Source organism: Mus musculus, chromosome 14 (genome assembly GCF_000001635.26).
Source record: "Mus musculus strain C57BL/6J chromosome 14, GRCm38.p6 C57BL/6J".
Lineage (NCBI taxonomy): Eukaryota > Metazoa > Chordata > Mammalia > Rodentia > Muridae > Mus > Mus musculus.
Window position 1 is genome coordinate 62153412 of NC_000080.6, and position 17933 is coordinate 62171344.

The 17933-nt window shown below is 47.0% G+C and overlaps 1 long non-coding RNA gene across 1 annotated transcript in view; it reads right to left on the minus strand.

The window, feature by feature from the left end:
• The window catches only part of Gm35419, a 51706-nt gene extending 34104 nt beyond the window's left edge, over positions 1 to 17602 (minus strand). The window contains exon 1 of the long non-coding RNA XR_383483.2: positions 17493 to 17602. This is a non-coding gene — a long non-coding RNA (predicted gene, 35419). The remainder of the gene's footprint in view (positions 1 to 17492) is intronic.
• Positions 17603 to 17933: the final 331 nt, after the last annotated feature.

Sequence of the window (17933 nt, forward strand, 5' to 3'; positions counted from 1 at the left end):
ATTATTTTGTTGCTATTTCATAACTGATATATGTGTTATGATACGTAAACATATACCTATACATATAAGCTCCTTCATAACTAATATAAAAGAATAACACTTGCTCTTGCTGCTGTTATAAATCATGATAGAAATATCTGTGTTTTCCAATCATCTTAGGCAATGCCTGTGAAAAGTTTGTACAACCCCCAAAGGGGTCGTGACCCTCAGGTTGACAACCACTGGTCTGGACAAGTCTTTTGGTGCAGCTTCATGGACAATTTTAATGGAAGTGGGAGCAGTTCCCAGTTCTTTCCCCCATACTTGCTAGCAAAGCCCATCTGCTTCCAGACTTAGAGCATTAGTAGGAATTTAAAAGAGCAATATTCCCCATGACTCCAGTATTTGGATGCTTGTTTTTAGTTATTTGAGGGAGATGTAGGTGGTACAGCCTTGCTCAAGAAGTACAACACTGGAGATGGGCTTTGAGCTTGAAAGTCTTGGGCCATTGCTGGCTGGCTTGCTCTGCTCTGTGCTTGTCTGTTTCCTGCTCCTACCATGGTGCCTGCATCTTGCTGCCATGCCTTCACGGAGTCATGGACTCTCGTCTCCCTGGGACTGTAAAATCAGCTCGTTCTTCTGTGAATCACTTTTCATCATGGCATTTTAGCTCAGTAACAGGAAGCAATTGATATAGAAGCTCCTTCCCACTTGTGATGTGGCAGGCTACAAGGTCCTCCTCTCTCTGACACCTCATTCTGATACAGTTCTCTGCTTGCCACACCCACTGACTCTTTATCTTTCCTTTTCATAAAAACTTTCAAATATGTTTATTATTTTGTGTTTGCCTGTGTGAATGAGTGTGTGTGCTGGATGCTCATCTGTGTATATGCCAATGTGCATGGCCCTGTACACACATGTGGAGGCCAGAATAAGACCTTGGGTATCGTGTTCTATCACTTGCTGCCTTTTTCTGAGGCAGGGTCTCTCATTGAACCTAGAACCAGGCTGATGGCCTGTGTGCTTTCATAGCAAGTTCTCTCATATACTTAACTGCTAAGATTCTCCATTTCCTCATCTATGATAACTTAATGCTCTCCAAGAAGTTCTGACTAGAGTGTCCAATAGGATGTCTTGTGAATTATAGCTGATTGATGACTGTCTGACACACACATGCATGTATGTGCATACATGTGCACACGCACACACATGCACACACACAGGAACATGTGCACTCACAAATATCCATACACACCCATACAGGTACATGTGCACACCCACATGCATACCCACAGCCACCCACCCACCCACTCACCATGTCCTTGTTCTCAGAGTTGCCTTTTCACATCATCTGCTATTTGACTGTGTCTACTTTATTTACGGATGCATTCTTTTTTTTCTTTTCTTTTCTTTTTTTTCTGTGCTCTAGGCAGTGAGTGTGGTTTTAATTAGCATCATCTGAATTAATGACTTACCAGTAGTGACATATTTATCATCAATTGCACAATTGCTTTATGTAGTTCTAGTAAAACATGACTTCGAGTATAAAATATGTCTAGTTAAGAACAAATTACCCGTACTAATAAACAAATTTGACACAAGCCATTATTTACTGAGCTTAAAGCTGGTATTTGTTAAGAAGCCTCAAGTCATTTCACTTTTGCCGAAGACTCATATTTAAGTAATTGTACAGTATAGTCATTTATTACTGTCAAGCCATACTTCCCTCTGTCTCCGAGACAAAGGAAATAGTTCATCAGAGTACATGCTCCGTAGAATTTCTCAGGAGCACAGAAAGCCAGAGGGATTTCTAAGAATCCCAAACTAAAGGGAAGAAAAACACACTAGCATTGGCCAATATGGCACTCAGAACCTGGAGGAGTTTGGCTCCTTGTTTCCTGACTTTTCACCTAGCTTTCTCTTACCATTTTGATTAAAACAACAACAATGACTCAAAACTCTGCTATGACCAGTTTCAATGGTAGTGATGTCCATTTGACTGCCACTTCCTGGATATCCAATCTATCACAGGCCTGGGAGGTCTTCTGGGCAGCTGCTGTAGGTGTCCTGACACCACTGGTAAGGTCTTATAGTACTGGCCAGAGAGGGACTGCAGCAAAGGGCTTGGTTTTTCTATTTTCTCTGAAGAGAATGACCCTGAGTATTTGTGAAGAGCCCAGCTCTCCATCCTATCCCACCCTACCCCAGTAGGCCTGGGCAGACTGGACTTTGGCAAGAATTCCAGGCAGCTTTTTCAAAATTATCTCTAGATAATCTGGGAAATTGTTATAAAGGTTACATAGTGGGATGGCTATTGTTGGTTGTCAACTTGACTATATCCAGAATGAACTACAATCTAAAAATGGAGGATACACCTGTAAGAGATTTTCTTCTTGGTTTGAAGTGGGTGAATTGACTTCTAGTCCAGACCTTTGAGGTAGGAAGACACACCTCTGATCCGGACCTTAAGGTTGGAAGACAACATGCCTTTGGTCCAGATCTTGAGGTAAGAGGACACAGACTTTTGATCCTAATCTTGAGGTGGGAAGACACACCTTTAATCTGGGCCACACCTTCTGCTGAAAGCCTATATAAGGACATAGAAGAAGGATGCTTTTGCTCTTTGCCCACTTGCCCTTACCTTGCTAGCACATCCATTCCTTCACTGGCATTGGAGCCTACTTTTTTGGGATTCCAGAATATACTGAAGACCAGCTGAGACCCAGCCTTGTGGGACTTAGCAAATACTAGATTCTTGGACTTTCCATTCACAGCTATCCATTGTTTGATTAGTTGGACTACAGCCTGCAAGCCATTCCAATAAATTCCCTACAGTCCCTATACAGAGAGAGAGAGAGAGAGAGAGAGAGAGAGAGACAGCCAGAGAGAGACAGAGAGAGACAGAGACAGAGAGAGAGAGAGACAGAGAGAAAGACAGAGAGAGACAGAGAGATTCATTCTATAAGTTCTGTGAATCTAGAGAATCCTGACTAATACATATAGACTTAATAAACGTTACTTTATGAGACCAGAGAGGTGTCTCAGTAGTTAAGATCACTGGCTACTCTTACAGAGGATTTGGTTTGATTCTCAGCACCCACATAGCAGCTCACAACCGTCTTTTACTTTAGTACCAGGGAACCTGACACCCTCTTCTGGTTTCTATGAGCATTACACATGCATCTGGTAACCTACATGCACACATGCAGGTAGATGCTTTTACACCTAACATAATGCAAAGAAGTAAATCTTTTTTAAATGCTATTTTATTTGATGCAATGTATCCTTAAACTCCATTTGAAAGTAAGGGCCTCGAACATGGCTGGCCTGACTGTGAAGTCTGTACAATCCTTCAGGTAAGATATTTGGTGGCCCAGCAGCATCTGTTAACAGAAAGAAGTAGTGTGGCTGGCTCTGGCACCAATGATATGTGACCCCAGTGGCCTGTACCTCATTGGCGCTCTGGCAGTCCATGCACTTATGTAGCTACACAGTGAGCCCCTAACTACTAGCTGACAGAGAAGAAGATACATGTGCCTTCATTCTTAGACAGACAACCACATCCTCCAGGACACTGTACCTTGGAAACCAACCAGCATCATGTGGCGCTGTGGTCTCGGTATAGCACATACATAAAGGGCACGAGTAAGATGGAAGAGTAGTCTGAGTTCCTAGTTCCCGGTGAACTGCTTCTGGAGATTTGCTTTTCTTCTTCCTTATTTCTTTATTGCTCATCCAGAGGAGCAATAAAGAGACCAGAATTCAAGGAAAGGAGTTGCCAATCTAGGTAATAACAATCGTCCCTGATCAGCAGGAGGAGACAAGGACTCGTTACATAAAAGGTGCAACCACATGCCTGTGTTGACATCCTATAGTGCGGCTGAGTAATCCTGATGATACATGGACAAGCACAGGAGTGTGGTGACACACTGAGGAAAGCCCGGTGACCTCAGCCCCCACCACTGGGTCACCTAAACTAAGACGAAGGGAAACTGAGGTGGGGGGGTGGAGCCAAACCAGAGTCTGTAGAATTAAGGTCAGAGCAACAGCAGAGGCCAAGTTCCACTCGGCAGAGTTTCTTTTGTAAATATATTACCAGGAAAAAAAGAAAGAAGGGAGAGGGAGGGAGGGGGAGAGATGGGGGGGGAGCAAAGCTGTATGCAGATAGTGCTCCACTGTAGCTCTGGGATCTGTGGCAAACCATCCACACTGACCATCCAAGACCCTGACTTTTCTCCCAGCTTCCAGGACAGCTGCTTCTGTATTTGCAAATTGCCTTTGATGGACAGGATTTGCCACATCCACAGCATGGCTTCTCTCTAGAAGCAGTAATGGGAGCGAGCACCCCTCACCTCGATTGGGTGGCTCTCCCTCTCCTCTCCAGAGAACCCCATGGGAAAAGATGGAGGATTTTGTTTGTTTGTTTGTTTTTGTTTTGTTTTTTTACTACAACTACATCGGAAGCCAACTGACTCCTCCACAGACTTCAGCTTGCTTCCCTCGTTCCTTTCTGTTGTTTAAGGCAGTCCTTCCTAAACCTTCCATGTGTGAATGTCTACAGAGAAATCTTTTTCTAAAGAACTTAACCTCAGGTTCCATGTAACTGAGTTTGAATCTAATTTTTTTTTTTTTTTGAGACACGGTTTCTCTGTGTAGTCCAGGCTATCCTGGAACTCACTTTGTAGACCAGCCTGGCCTCAAACTCAGAAATCCACCTGCCTCTGCCTCCCAAGTGCTGGGATTAAAGGTGTGCGCCACCACCACCTGGCTTAAATCTAATTCTTAAATAGTATCTCTGATTGCTGTTACAGGTGCAATGCTAACTCTCGGGGCCTGGGAAATAAGAGTGCTTAGCTGTGTAGAATCTGGAAAGTATTCCAGAATGGAATTATAATGTGGAAAGGAAGTCATAACACAATTCTCCTCCTCCTCCTCCTCCTCCTCCTCCTCCTCCTCCTCCTCCTCCTCCCTTTTCACAAAGATGCTTCTATCTTCTGTTGGCATGCCACCCGAGACCCACCACTGGTGGCAGTTGACTATATGTCTTTGGGTACGGTGGGTCCCAAACAGACAGACCTTGTGAGGCTGAAGCAACTCCATCACTGTCCCCAAGTAGACATCTTGATGGTTCAGGCCTGCTAAATGCCTGTAAGGAGTGTCCAGCCCTCCCAGGCTCCCTGTGAGTAGGAGCTGAAGGTTTGGACCTACAGCTGTAGCATCTTAAGTGACCTCATCGTGCCTAAGGACGTGAGGCTGAAATCTCTGTTGGCAAATTAGAAGGCAATTTGAAACTTGTCAATTATTTACCTGAACATATGGAATGAATTTTTCCCATCTTGGTTTAATCTGGTCAGAGAGCTGTATTTATTCGCCAGGCATTGCTATGGATGAATTCTCCATGTCTCCCTGGGCATTGCTAGGTAGTATTTATGAATGAAGAAATTGGGATTGGGAGACATTTAGTCAATCACACGTCTTCATGGTGAGGGATACCACAGCTGGATTTCTAACCTAGTCCACCCTTCCTAAAGCTCACACTTAGTCACACCTATTTCTGGGGAGAAGAAAATGACAAGGCCACTCTGCTGGTGTCATCATCCGTGGGCTCCCGTTTCCTCAGATCTCCCTTGCTAAGTTGCACTTGTCTCCTCTCTCTTAGGAGATAGCCTTGAGGCAGCTCCACTGGAGTGGATGTGTTTGCAGATGATACATGGACTTCTCAGTCAGGGCTCTTAAATAAGATGTGAATAGTTACTCCAGGGAATCCACCCAGCACTGACCCCTGCACACACAAAGCTCACACTCAGCCCTTGTCTTCTCACACACAGACATGCATTTTCTCCCACTCTCTCCTAACACATCTGTGGCTGCCTCTCCATAAAGGTGTCTTGTACCATAAAGATTCCAACTCGGGAGAATATTAAACCTTAACCATGTGGGGTGCTGGCAGAAGGGCAGCGCTTACTAGATAACTTCCCATGGTCCTTTGGGCAGAGGATAGAGTAAAAGGAGGTGGGGTCCACCCATCCTGCTGTTCCTGCCAACTCAGCTCATTCTGTTGTCACTGGAGGAAAGCTTTCCCCCTACAATGGTCAAGTCAGGGACAGAGAGCGGAGGAGCTTGGAAATACCCACTGTGACATGCCATTCGACAGTACAGATCCCCCAGTAAAGAGGGAAACTGTGAGCTTAGTTCCTGGCATCTCCAAGCTGTAGACAAGGCACACATTTGCTGCATTTGCACATTGCTAAAGCCATCTTTGAGATGACCCCATTCCTGCCACCTGGAATTCATGCACTTGTGAGTATTTGGAGGTAAAGTTGGAGAAAAAGAAAATCCATTGCACTCACATGTGAGCATACATACACACTACACACACACACACACACACACACACACACACACACACACACACATCCTGAAATGGAACGAAGGGCTCAGTGTTTTGCATGGCACATTGCAGTACTCCTAACTCAATTCCAAGGAGTATCTTGGGTACCAGCAGGGCTGGGAGCCAACATAAAGTATTTCTGCCTCAAATTACATCTGCAGGGGCCCTGGATGCCTCATTCTCTGATTCCATTTCTCGCAAAACAAGTCAACATCTGCCTTTTGTTATTTCTAAACCTCATTGTTTTTTAAACACTCCCAGTACACTTGGAGCAAAATACTCTTTACTAAAAGAATACCTCACAAGGCCTGGGCAGAGCCATAGGGTTGATGAGGGCTGACACCTTCCCCTCCCCTCCCAGAGGGGCATAAGCACCTACAGGCCCCCTCACTGCCCTCCAGATGGGCATAAGCACCTACAGACACCCCCACTGCCCCTCAGAGGGGCATAAACACCCACAACTCCCCCTCCACTGCCCCCAGAGGGGCATAAGCACCCACAGGCCAGAGTGTAGCCTGAGGCCACATGTGAGCTTTTCCCCAAAGTGAGATTTCACAATCTTGGGAATAATGAAAGACTGAAACAGGCCATTTGTAGAGGGAGAGAGTTTTACAAGGTTTGGTGGGGACAAAGGCAAGAGTCTGGCTTTTATTCCTTCCACACTCTGTCAACTATTAAGGTGTTTTGAGACAGAGTTAAAATGGACAGATAAAACTGCAACCCTTCCAAGGTGGTCTGGGATAAGAACTCCTGCATTCTGGTGCTGTAGGGAGGGCAGGGGGCAAGTCTTAGGTGGGTATTTGTTCTCTGGTGGAATGGACTGCAAGGGAATCCGAGAGAGCCCTTCATGCTATGCATCTTCATCAAGTGTATGCTGAGGCCTCCCAGTGGTCCTTTAATTTGCTTTTGAGTCAGTCAAATTAATTTGAATTCTTTTGCAGCAAGTAGGTTGTAATCACTGTGGTAGGCTGCGGTGGTCACAGAGAAATTAGAGATGCCGCTGGCATAAGCCACAGTGAGCTATACCAAGTTTCTCCTTAAGCTTTGTTGCTCATCCACAAATCTGACCTAATTCAGGTCCCCAGGGATATAGGCAGTGCTGGTACTTTTAGATGAGAAGGTAGAGCTGAAAGACTCCAACACTGCAGTCTTTCTCACTCCACTGGGTAGTGAGAAGAACCCTGTAAGGAAGAGGAGTCAGATGAGGACCCTGGAAAGCACAGCCAGCATGCTGAGTGAGCCTGTGAGCACAGCAGCCAGCGAGCACAGCAGTCAGTGAACACAGTGGTCAGTGAGCACAGTGGCCAGTGAGTACAGTGGCCAGTGAACACAGCGGCCAGTGAGTACAGTGGCCAGTGAGTACAGTGGCCAGTGAGCACAGCGGCCAGTGAGTACAGTGGCCAGTGAGTACAGTGGCCAGTGAGCACAGCAGCCAGTGAGTACAGTGGCCAGTGAGTACAGTGGCCAGTGAGCACAGCGGCCAGTGAGTACAGTGGTCAGTGAGCACAGTGGCCAGTGAGCACAGCGGCCAGTGAGTACAGTGGTCAGTGAGCACAGTGACCAGTGAACACAGCGGCCAGTGAACACAGTGGCCAGTGAGTACAGTGGCCAGTGAGCACAGTGGCCAGTGAGTACAGTGGCCAGTGAGCACAGTGGCCAGTGAGCACAGCGGCCAGTGAGTACAGTGGCCAGTGAGTACAGTGGCCAGTGAGCACAGCGGCCAGTGAGTACAGTGGTCAGTGAGCACAGTGGCCAGTGAGCACAGCGGCCAGTGAACACAGTGGCCAGTGAGTACAGTGGCCAGTGAGCACAGCAGCCATCCATACCTGTCTCCGTGGAAAGCCAGCAGGTCCATGGGAAAACCAGAGGGTCCATATACTGGTTTTAAAGGTTTTTGTTTGCTTTGTGAAATATAACTTCGTTGTGAAATCTCAACCAAACTAAACTATCCTCTATCTATTGACTTTCTCTCCATTGAATTTCAGACCTGTTTTCCTCTCCCTCTCTGTCTTCCTCTCCCCCATTCCTTAAATATTCCAGGTGCCCTCTTGCCCCAAGGCCATTGAATCTGCCATTCTCATTCCCACGAAGATCTCTTCCTGGATTCCTCTCCAAGTTGGCTCCCTCATCTCCCTCAGTCTGAATTCAGATGTTGTTCTTTTGGTTGTAACTCCCCTAGATTGCTTTAGTATCCCCTGACCCCTACCCTCCTGAACCTTCAGAACTGCATTCTTGGTTAATTCTCTTATTTTCTTGACTGGCACAGTGACTTTCTGAGATCCCACATGCTTGATGCTTTAGACAGTCCTCTTCTGCTAGAAAGTAAGCCCCATACGATGACTCTTAGATCTCATCTAGAAAGCTACCTAGCATGAGGTAAATACTCAATAAAAAGGTTTAGTTTTCATCCTTTCCAGGATAAATGACTAAACTGAAATGAGACAGAATGCTGAGTACAGGTTTTGAAGAGGAAAGTGGAAAGATGACACGATTCAATTTGGTAGTGAAGGCTCTGCCGTACAATGAAAGTTTCCGTCTTCCCATCTCACCATCTTTAGTTGAGGTCTGGTCTGTTCCTTCCCCTCATGCCGGCAAAGTGGTTGCTGCACCCCCTCAACACATTATGCTCAGAAAGCAGGAAGAAAATAAAATGGGAACTAGGAAATGGCAGCAAATTGTTCCCAGAAACTCTGCGTATACATTGTTAACTATAACTTTGTCACATAGCCACATGGAATTGCAACATCAAACACCTCTTACACAGAAAGAGACGGGGTGGGGGTGGGGGTCGTAGAATTCATGCAGCATGAAGGTAGCTGAGATGCCTGTTTAAGGGAAGGGAGAGAATCAGCTGGGGGGGCGGGGGGGGAAGTGGGTGGTATGGAGGGGTGAGGGTGGTGAGGAGCGGGGAGGCTGGGTGGATTGGTAGTAGAATTCATGCGGCATGAAAGTAGATGAGATGCCTGTTTAAGGAAAGGGAGAGAATCAGCTGTGGGGGGGGGATTGGGGGGGTATGGAAGGGTGGGGGGGTCAGGTATGAACTAGAACAGCCCAATGACTCAGATGTGGAAGTGCTGGGGAGAAACCTGCTTCCTTGCATGCTGCCTTTCGAATTCACAAAACAAATACCAAAAATAAAAACAAGGTTTCATTGGTACGGATGAAAGGGAGAAGGACTGGTGTGGGCCACTGCTCACCCTCCAGCCAGAGATGGAACTGTCCCTGTGAGAAGTGTTCAGTCTGAAATGGCAAAGGCTCCACTTTAGAGCTTCAAGAGTCATGTTTCCAGCTTAGGGAAGTAGCCATGCCCAAAAGTCTGATGCAAATGTCTAGAAAGCCCCACGAGGTAAGGGAGATAGATCCTCCCTCCCAACAGCCTTTAAAGTCCTTGCTTCCAGCTGTCAGGAAGGCCTCGCTGCCAGCTTTGGTAGCTTCGTGATGGGAGACTTTTATTGTGCGCCTTGACACCCGTGAGGGACAGTTAAGTTTACACTTGGCTCTTTGCCTTGCCTAAACCAGTGTTTCTCAACAAGCCTGAGCGAGCTGGGAGATGTGGCAACCTTCCCGCTCCCACAGTAACACATAGAGAGCCCAGGGCATCTCTGGAGCAGATACTCTCCTTCCTCGGCCTCAGGATGTTTCCAGATGTCTCCCCACCATGATCCTGACACTCAGCCCTCTGATTAGGGGTCCTTTTGGCTTGACACCTCGAGCAGAAGGTTCAATATAGGAGAAAGGGTGACAGCAATGAACAGTCAAATGGAGTCGCTGCTCCTAGAACCACATAAGTTCCCCGTGTGACAAACTGTTTGGGGTTGTGTGAGCTGTTTCTGCATTGTGGTTAGAAGACTGAAGAGAGGGGAGGGAAAAAGGCTGTTTTATCAGCTTCAGGACAGTGAGTGTGGCTTATGCTGGGACCGTTTCTTTCCTTATACTCCTGGTCACCATCTCACCATCTAATTCAAACTCAAAGACAGATAGCCTGCTTACTGCTGGGCCCCACTTCCAGCTTGGGACAACATAGGGAGGACAGCCCACCCGAGGCAGAATGTACTACTGGAAGGGGCCTATACACAGATGTCCACCAGAGCATATGCTGGGAAAACATTCCTGGACTCATTACTCGGTGATTCCTTTTATAATGACTGTCCAGGAATTCTAACCAAGGTTCCAAGGAGGCAGCTGACCTTCTGTCGGAAGGTTAATAAATACTAGGATTGGGACAACAAGCAGCCATGTTCCTCAAAGTATCCTCATGGCTCTGAGAATGGAGGATAGGACCCCAGACTTTGCTTTCTAAGAGACCACTGTACAGTTCAGGTGGCCCTGAGGGGTTCCTTGTCTTTGTCACCATGAGCTGTTTATAGCCTAGAAAAGCCTAATGAAGTGTGTGTGTGCATGTACATGTGCGTGTGTGTTATGTTGTATGTGTGTGGGGGGGGGGGTTGGCTTTGGTGTGGTGACAAGAATCACCACATTGTGATCAAAAGCTCTGTAACAGTTATGCAGCTTGGGAAAGATTTTTATGCTTGATGTTTGATAGAGGCCAGAGAATTTACTAGAGAGCAAAGACTTCAGATGTTGATAAAGGATCTCAAGTATTGAAAGGGAAAAGAGGATGTATTCCTACCAGAACAAGAAGGGTGAGGGTACCCCCAGAAGTCTCAAGTATCCTTTCTTCCATTTTCTTCCTTTTGTGTGGCATCAACTGTCAAAGGCTAATAGACAGCTACCTCTGAAGATGAGGCTGCCTGCAGCCGTGTGTTGCTAAATGAGATAAAAGCCCCATGGCTTCTTCCAGTTCTGGGACTCCTTGGCCTGGTCTGGATGCCTGAGTGGTTCCACCACTCTGGGTGGCTGTAGATGGAGTCTTCTCTTTATCAAGTCCTCTGGAAGGAACAGACGCTTGTCACCAGAGTGTGAAGGCCTGAAGAGACATCCTCCTGTCACAGTGGTGGGAAGAGAAGCTGGCCCTGCTCTTTCATTCAGCTCTGGAGTCAGTGCAGACTCAGCAGGCTGGTGTGGCTACTAGGCAGGTTGGCTTCAAGACAAGCTCCCTAGCTCTCACCAGACTCTCAAGGCCTCTGACACACTGAAGATTCAGGAGGCCCCCGGGACGCTCCCAGGTGATTCTGGTAACCAGGATTTAGAACACTTTCTTAAGATTTACTTCAACCAGATCCCCAAGGAGTCACTGGGAAGAAGGGTTTTAATCTCCATCTCGAAAGCTCACCCATGAGTCATTACATAGACTTGTATGTCCTCTATAAGGATGACTAAGTTCTTCTCAACTCTGCTTATGTAAGTGAAGACACGTGGGATTTGGATCTGATTTGTATACTTTACTGTATATTTGTGTCTTCTCCTTCCTTCCAGCTCCCATCATCCTCTAGTTCCTCCAGAGACAGGCGTGCCTTTCTTGGGGCTTCCTGCATCTAGCTCAGAACGAGGAACCAGTCTTGTGTTCTGTACTCAGGGAGTGAAGGAATGGGGGAGGGAAAAAGGTGTGAAACCAGGAGAGGGAGATGGAATGGGTGGAGAGGAGCAGAAAGGAGAGCGAGGAGAAGAAAGGGAGAAAAAGGATAAGGGAATAGAGAAAGGGGAACAGGAGAGAGTAGGGATGGTAGAAGGAGTGGGGATGGTGGAAGGATGTGGGGTAGGGGTGGATGGATGGAGTGGGGATGATGGAGGAGGACATGGAGAGGATGGAATAGGGAGGATGGAGTGGGGAGGATGGAGTAGGGAAGATGGAGTGGGGATGATGGAGGAGGATATGGAGAGGATGGAGTGGGGAGGGTGGAGGAGGATATGAAGAGGGTGGAGTGGGGAGGGTGGAGTGGGGAGGGTGGAGTGGAGATGATGGAGGAGAATAAGAAGAGGATGGAGTGGGGAAGATGGATTGTGGAAGATGGGGGAGGATATAGAAAAGATGGAGTGGGGAGGATGGAATAGGGAAGATGGAGTGGAGATGATGGAGGAGGATATGGAGAGGATAGAGTGGGGAGGGTGGAGTGGGGATGGTGGAGCAGGGTATGGAGAGGATGAAATGGGGAGGATGGAGTGGGGAGGATGGAGTGGGAAGGATAGAGGAGGGTGTGGAAAGGATAGAATGGGAAGGATGGAATGAAGGAGGAGAAGAGAGGAGGGAGGAGGGAGAAGAGAAGGAGGAAGGAATATGTTTAGGCAAAAGATCGTAATCAATTTCAACGATGATTGCTTGGGATAAGGCAATGAGGCCAGCAGAGTAGGGAGTGGGGCTCTAAAGTGGACAGAGTTGAGCACTGAGTGTTACTACTTTCTCTGTGTCTCTTCAAAGTCATATGGCCTTGTGCAGAGAGCTCACACCCCCACTCATACTGTCCTGGTTTTCCTCTGGCCTGTTTGCTAGTTTTAGAGTGAATGTCCCTTGCACAGACTGCCAACTATGATGCCAAAAAGTTTTGCTAAAATTGCTCACTTACATTTTGTTTTGCTTTTATGTAAAACCCACGACTACCTTGAAACCAATATGCTATGGAGACAACTGTCATGACAACCACCAGTGGTATTTTTTATTCTGTCAGTTGGAATGGTTTGTGTGGAAACATAGCTAGGCAGCTACAATGATTGGTGACTGAGTAGGACAGTCCCCTCATGACTGGGAACAGTGAGTGCCCACACTGAATGCAGTGAGTGGCAGAAAGAGAGACTTCTGGCACAAGAGCCTCAGCCCTCTGCTACCCCCATGTCTGGGATATGTTCCCCTTCTTGCATCTAGAGTCAAGGGACATGAGACACGGTGAGGTACCTTCAAATTCTGGCAGCCTAGGCGTTGTGAACAGTGGCTGACTGTGGGGCATTGGTCTATGCACAGACAGTCTGGTCTCCAGTTAAGCTGAGGTCTGAACCCCGGAATGGTGATAATTCACCTACATGGCATGGTAGGCGTTACCTCATGCTCCTGAAACTCTGGCTCTTGTCGAAGTTACTGCCCCCCTGAACCTCCACAAAAGAAGCATGGCTAGCAGTCACGTAGGCAATGCCTCAAGCTTCTGACCTTCAGGCTAGATTCCTTCCCAGTTACCTAGCAACAGAAAAGATAGCAGCATACTTTAAAAGGGGCTGTTTGGCCCCTCCTCTCACTCTCTCGCTCTCTTTGTCTTCTCCTCTCCTCTCTCTTCCTCTTTCTCCCTCTTATTCTCTAGCCTTTCTTTTTTCTCTCTCCTTTCCCCCTTCTTTCCTCTTGGCCATGGCTGGTCTCTCTCTTTCTACCTTCTCTTTCCCCCTGCCTTTCTATAACAAAGGTCTAAAATCATAGACAGTCGCTGCTCATCAAGGCCTGCTGCACAGACTCTCACCTGTGTGGGAACTTCTCTCCCTAAGCCCTCCCTCCCATAACCCCGGGGCACAGGGTGTTGCCCTGGGCCCCCTTGGTTTCGGGGGGCTGCCCCTTGTCCACCCCCAGTAGAGTGGAGTCAGAGGCTTAGATGCTCACCCAGGGCCAAGTGGAAAGCTTCTGGCAGCCCTCCCACATCCGCCTGCCCAGAGCATAGGAGGAACTCTGGCCGGACGTGGGCTATCCTCCCTTCCCCCTCTTCCCCGGCCCCTTTTTAGTTCCCACAGCTGATGTCTTTGGTGACTCCTCAACCAGCCAGGGGCAGGTGAGGTTCATTGAGTATTGCAAGAGTGTTGGTGTGGTTGTCCCCTTTAATGAATAAAAGACAAGGTTATAAGCCCAGGGAAATGGAATCATCTAGGAGACAAGAATCTACAGACAACGCAGAAATTTGTTCATTCAGCTCTACAAATATCTAGATTCCTGCTTATTTAAAGTCTTGGTTACTGGTCTATAGCTCTGAGGAGAGACTATAGCCAAGGCAACTTATAAGGAAAACATTTAATTGAGGGGCTTGCTTCCAGTTAGCCTATTATTATCATGGTGGGGTGTATGGTGCCAGGGAGGGAGGCATGGTGCTGGACAGGCAGCGGGAGCTCACACGGAGGTGAGACATCACCAGGTCAGAGTTAAGATGGCTTGAATAAGACAGGTGGGGTCCTGCATGATCAACATCAGCCACTGGGGAAGGTTCAGAGGAACGAACCTCAGTCCCAAAGAAAGGCACTGCTCTCTCTTGACTACCTAAAAATCTTTCAAAGTCCCCCGTCTCCTCCCAGTCTTGCCAGAGTTCACTCAAACTTCATTGTGAGTTTTCAAGGAAACAACCTATACTCAAACCATAGCATTATCCCTGCTGGCTTTGCTTCCTCTAGAGCTGGCGTTTATCCGGCTCACACTGGATACCTTAGATACCCAGAATGGACCAAGCAGACACATGTGGAGGCTACAGAAGCCTATTGCCTATGATCTTTAAGACTGAAACATGACACTGTGGCAATGGGGAGGCTGAGACAATTGGACCGCCCCTCACCAATGCCTCACAAGCACTGTCAAACATTCTCCTAGAGGAAATACTCTCTGAACAGCAAAACACCAAATGAGCAGAACTTTATTGAGGAAAACATAGAATTGTGGTGACCGGTTTGAGCACGTGACTTCATCTTAGGTAGAACCAATTACAGACTCGCAATGCCACCTGCCTCCAGCTAACCAGCATCAACTGTCCAGTAGAGCAAAGGTTTCTGTCCAGTGGTGCTGCTCTCTTGTTAATCAGAGCTGTCCTTCAGCCCCAGCTGATGAGCGCCACAGACTCCCATTTACGACCATCATGTAAACAGCCCTGAGAGCGCCTTTGCTTCCCACCAGAACATCACGAACTCAGCCTCCATCATCTGTATTGCTCTCAGCATTATCTTCCCAGATCCTACAGAACAGCCCATTACACTCTAAGTACAGCTCTTCTAGCCCAAAGTTCCAAAGACCTCCACAGTCCTACCAAAATAACACGGTCCAGTCTGTCACAGCCACAGCCCATTCCCTGGTGCTGCTTTCTGCCCTAGTTTGCTGTGATAAACATTATGACCAAAAGCAGCCTGGATGGAAAGTGTTTCTTTCATCTTTCAGCGTACAGCCCATCATCCAAGGAAGTCAGGGCAGGAGCTCAAGGAGACAACCTATATGTAAGCAGAAACTGAGACAGAGGTCGTGGAGGAGAGCTGATTACTGGCTTGCTCCACATGGCTTGCTCAGCCTGCCTTATCATGCAACAGGACCACGTGTCCCTCCCACATCAGTCATTAATCAGGAAAATGTCCTATGGACTTACCTACAAGCCAATGTATGTGGTAGAGACGTTTTCTCAGTCGAGGTCCCCTCTCCCTGAATGACCTGACCTTTTGTCAAGTTTGCAAAAACTAAGCAGCCTATGGTGGAACACAGTGAGATCATTGCGAGTGGAGCCTTCCCTACAGAGCTGGTTGGTTCTTTTGGGAATGGATAAGTTCCTGTAGGAAAGGGGTCCTTTAAAAGCAGTATTGATGCTAATGTTTTCTTCTGCCTTTTGTATCCACCGTTGTCAGCTGAAGCAGCACAACCCCCCCCCCACTCCCCCCAGAAGCTGAGCAGACATCTCATGCTCTTAGATTGCCTGTTCTCCAGAGCATGAGTCAAGATAAAAACCACATTCTTTCTAAGGCAGTAAGATTCCAGTGTTCTCTTATAGAACCCGGAACATGCTGGAGGCAGGGAGTAGAGATGTTAGGAGGGCCATCTCAAGGGTGTCTGTCCTGCACCACAGTCCCTACCAAGAGCCTCTCAAAAATATCTGAAGGAGAGTGAGATAGCTATTTAGAATGAAGCATGAGCTGCACAGATCGTAGTTTGGTTGAAATAAATGGATTGTCATCTTCGTGATTTAAAGGCATGCATAGTGCATCTCCAGACCACACTGGTTCTGGCCAGGTTCCACAAACTAGATATAGCTGGAGTCACACTTCCAAATAGAATTACTGGTGTGCTGACGTAGAAAGGTGCCGTGGGGGTTTGCACTACGGTGGCTCACACCTGACATCCTAGTGCTTAGGAGGTAGAGTCAGGAGGATTATGAGTTTGGGGCCAGCTGCAGAGTCAGTTCTAAGCCAAGCTAGTCTACATGCTGAGACTATCTACAAAGATCACAGGCTGGAGGTAAATCTCAATGGGGGAGTGATTGCCTAGCATTTGAAGGTCCTGGGTTCAATCCTCAGCATAGGCAAGTAAAAACAAAAAACAAACACTCAAAAGAAAAGAAAGCAAAGAGGAAGAACAAAAGTGAGTTACTCTTAACATCATGGCTAAAATTTGAAACTAAAGATGTTTTCAATACTTAGAAAACTATCAAATAAAAAAGTCGGGGGGGGGGGAGTAACCAGAGGGATTGAGTAGATGTTTTTGTCAGTGCTAACATAATAGCCTCGCATAATAGCCTCGAGTGCCTTGTTTGTGTCTGATGGCCTCCTGACAGCAATGTATAGTCATAGTTTCAGATGTTCATCATGGAATAATGATGCCTAGATCTTATCAAATGATCAAAGACCAAAATAGTGCTAAATAAAGACAGAAAGAAAGACAAACACACACACACACACACAGAGAGAGAGAGAGAGAATAGCCCATGTTTTAATTAATTCTCTATTGTTCAAATTAGGTTGAAATTTGTTTTATGAAGCATATCATATCGTGTGTGTGTGTGTGTGTGTGTGTGTGTGTGTTTTCTTACCTCAGCATTTCCTTAGGCCAGGCATGTAAGCACAAATACTTCACGTGGCCACTGCTGTGAAAGCTGGCATAGTCCTGCTTTATCCACTCTTATCACTGTGGTGATGAATAACTAACTGTGTATGTCACTGTCAAACCACTCATGCGTCTCCTGGCCTTGCTCTGACCAGCAACCATTGGGCAGTAACTGAAGCAGAGGTGAGGCTATCCTAACAGAGCCCGCGGGGCAGCTTCTCCTCCCTGACTGACTTTCACTTTGCTGCTTAGATGTGAGTAACTCAGAGGTTTGGGGGAGGTATTGACATTCGCTACAGGTGGCTTTCATTTCCAGGTTCAGGGTAACCAACTACTCCTGTTTGTGTGGGACATGATCCAGGAAGTATATGTCCAACTGTTTTAAACGACAAAAAATGCCCTAAAGAGCCACATGTCCTCTCAGAGCCTGGCTCTGGGTTTCCGTAGCTGAAGAGAAGAGGGGATAAATCTTACCTGTGGCTGAGTGTTCAGCTAAGCTGGAAGACAGGCTCCTCTAGCCTCCATCCATAGTCTTAGAATTAAGAAGGTAATTGACTGAGACTGGGTCTGGCTGAAGTTTCTCTGGCCTCTCTCAACCTGGAGACTCTGAGACAAAAGCCTGAGAAATTTTACAGCCCGATGGTGAGGAGTTTGCTAATCTGACAAGGAATCAAGGTTCATTGAACTCTTAAATGCAGCGTGGTTTTTTTTTCTTTCTTTCTTTCTTTTTTTTTTAATAGAGTATGGCCAAGCTAGAATGAGCCTAAAACAGAGACATCCTAGCCTACAAGTTCACTGGCCCTCCACCACAGTTCCCTCTCTTGCTCTTCCCACACTACATTTCTTTTTCTATTTTGTTTTATTTGTTTTTTAACTTTCCTTCTTGCCATTAATAGGTACACAAGGAAAACATTC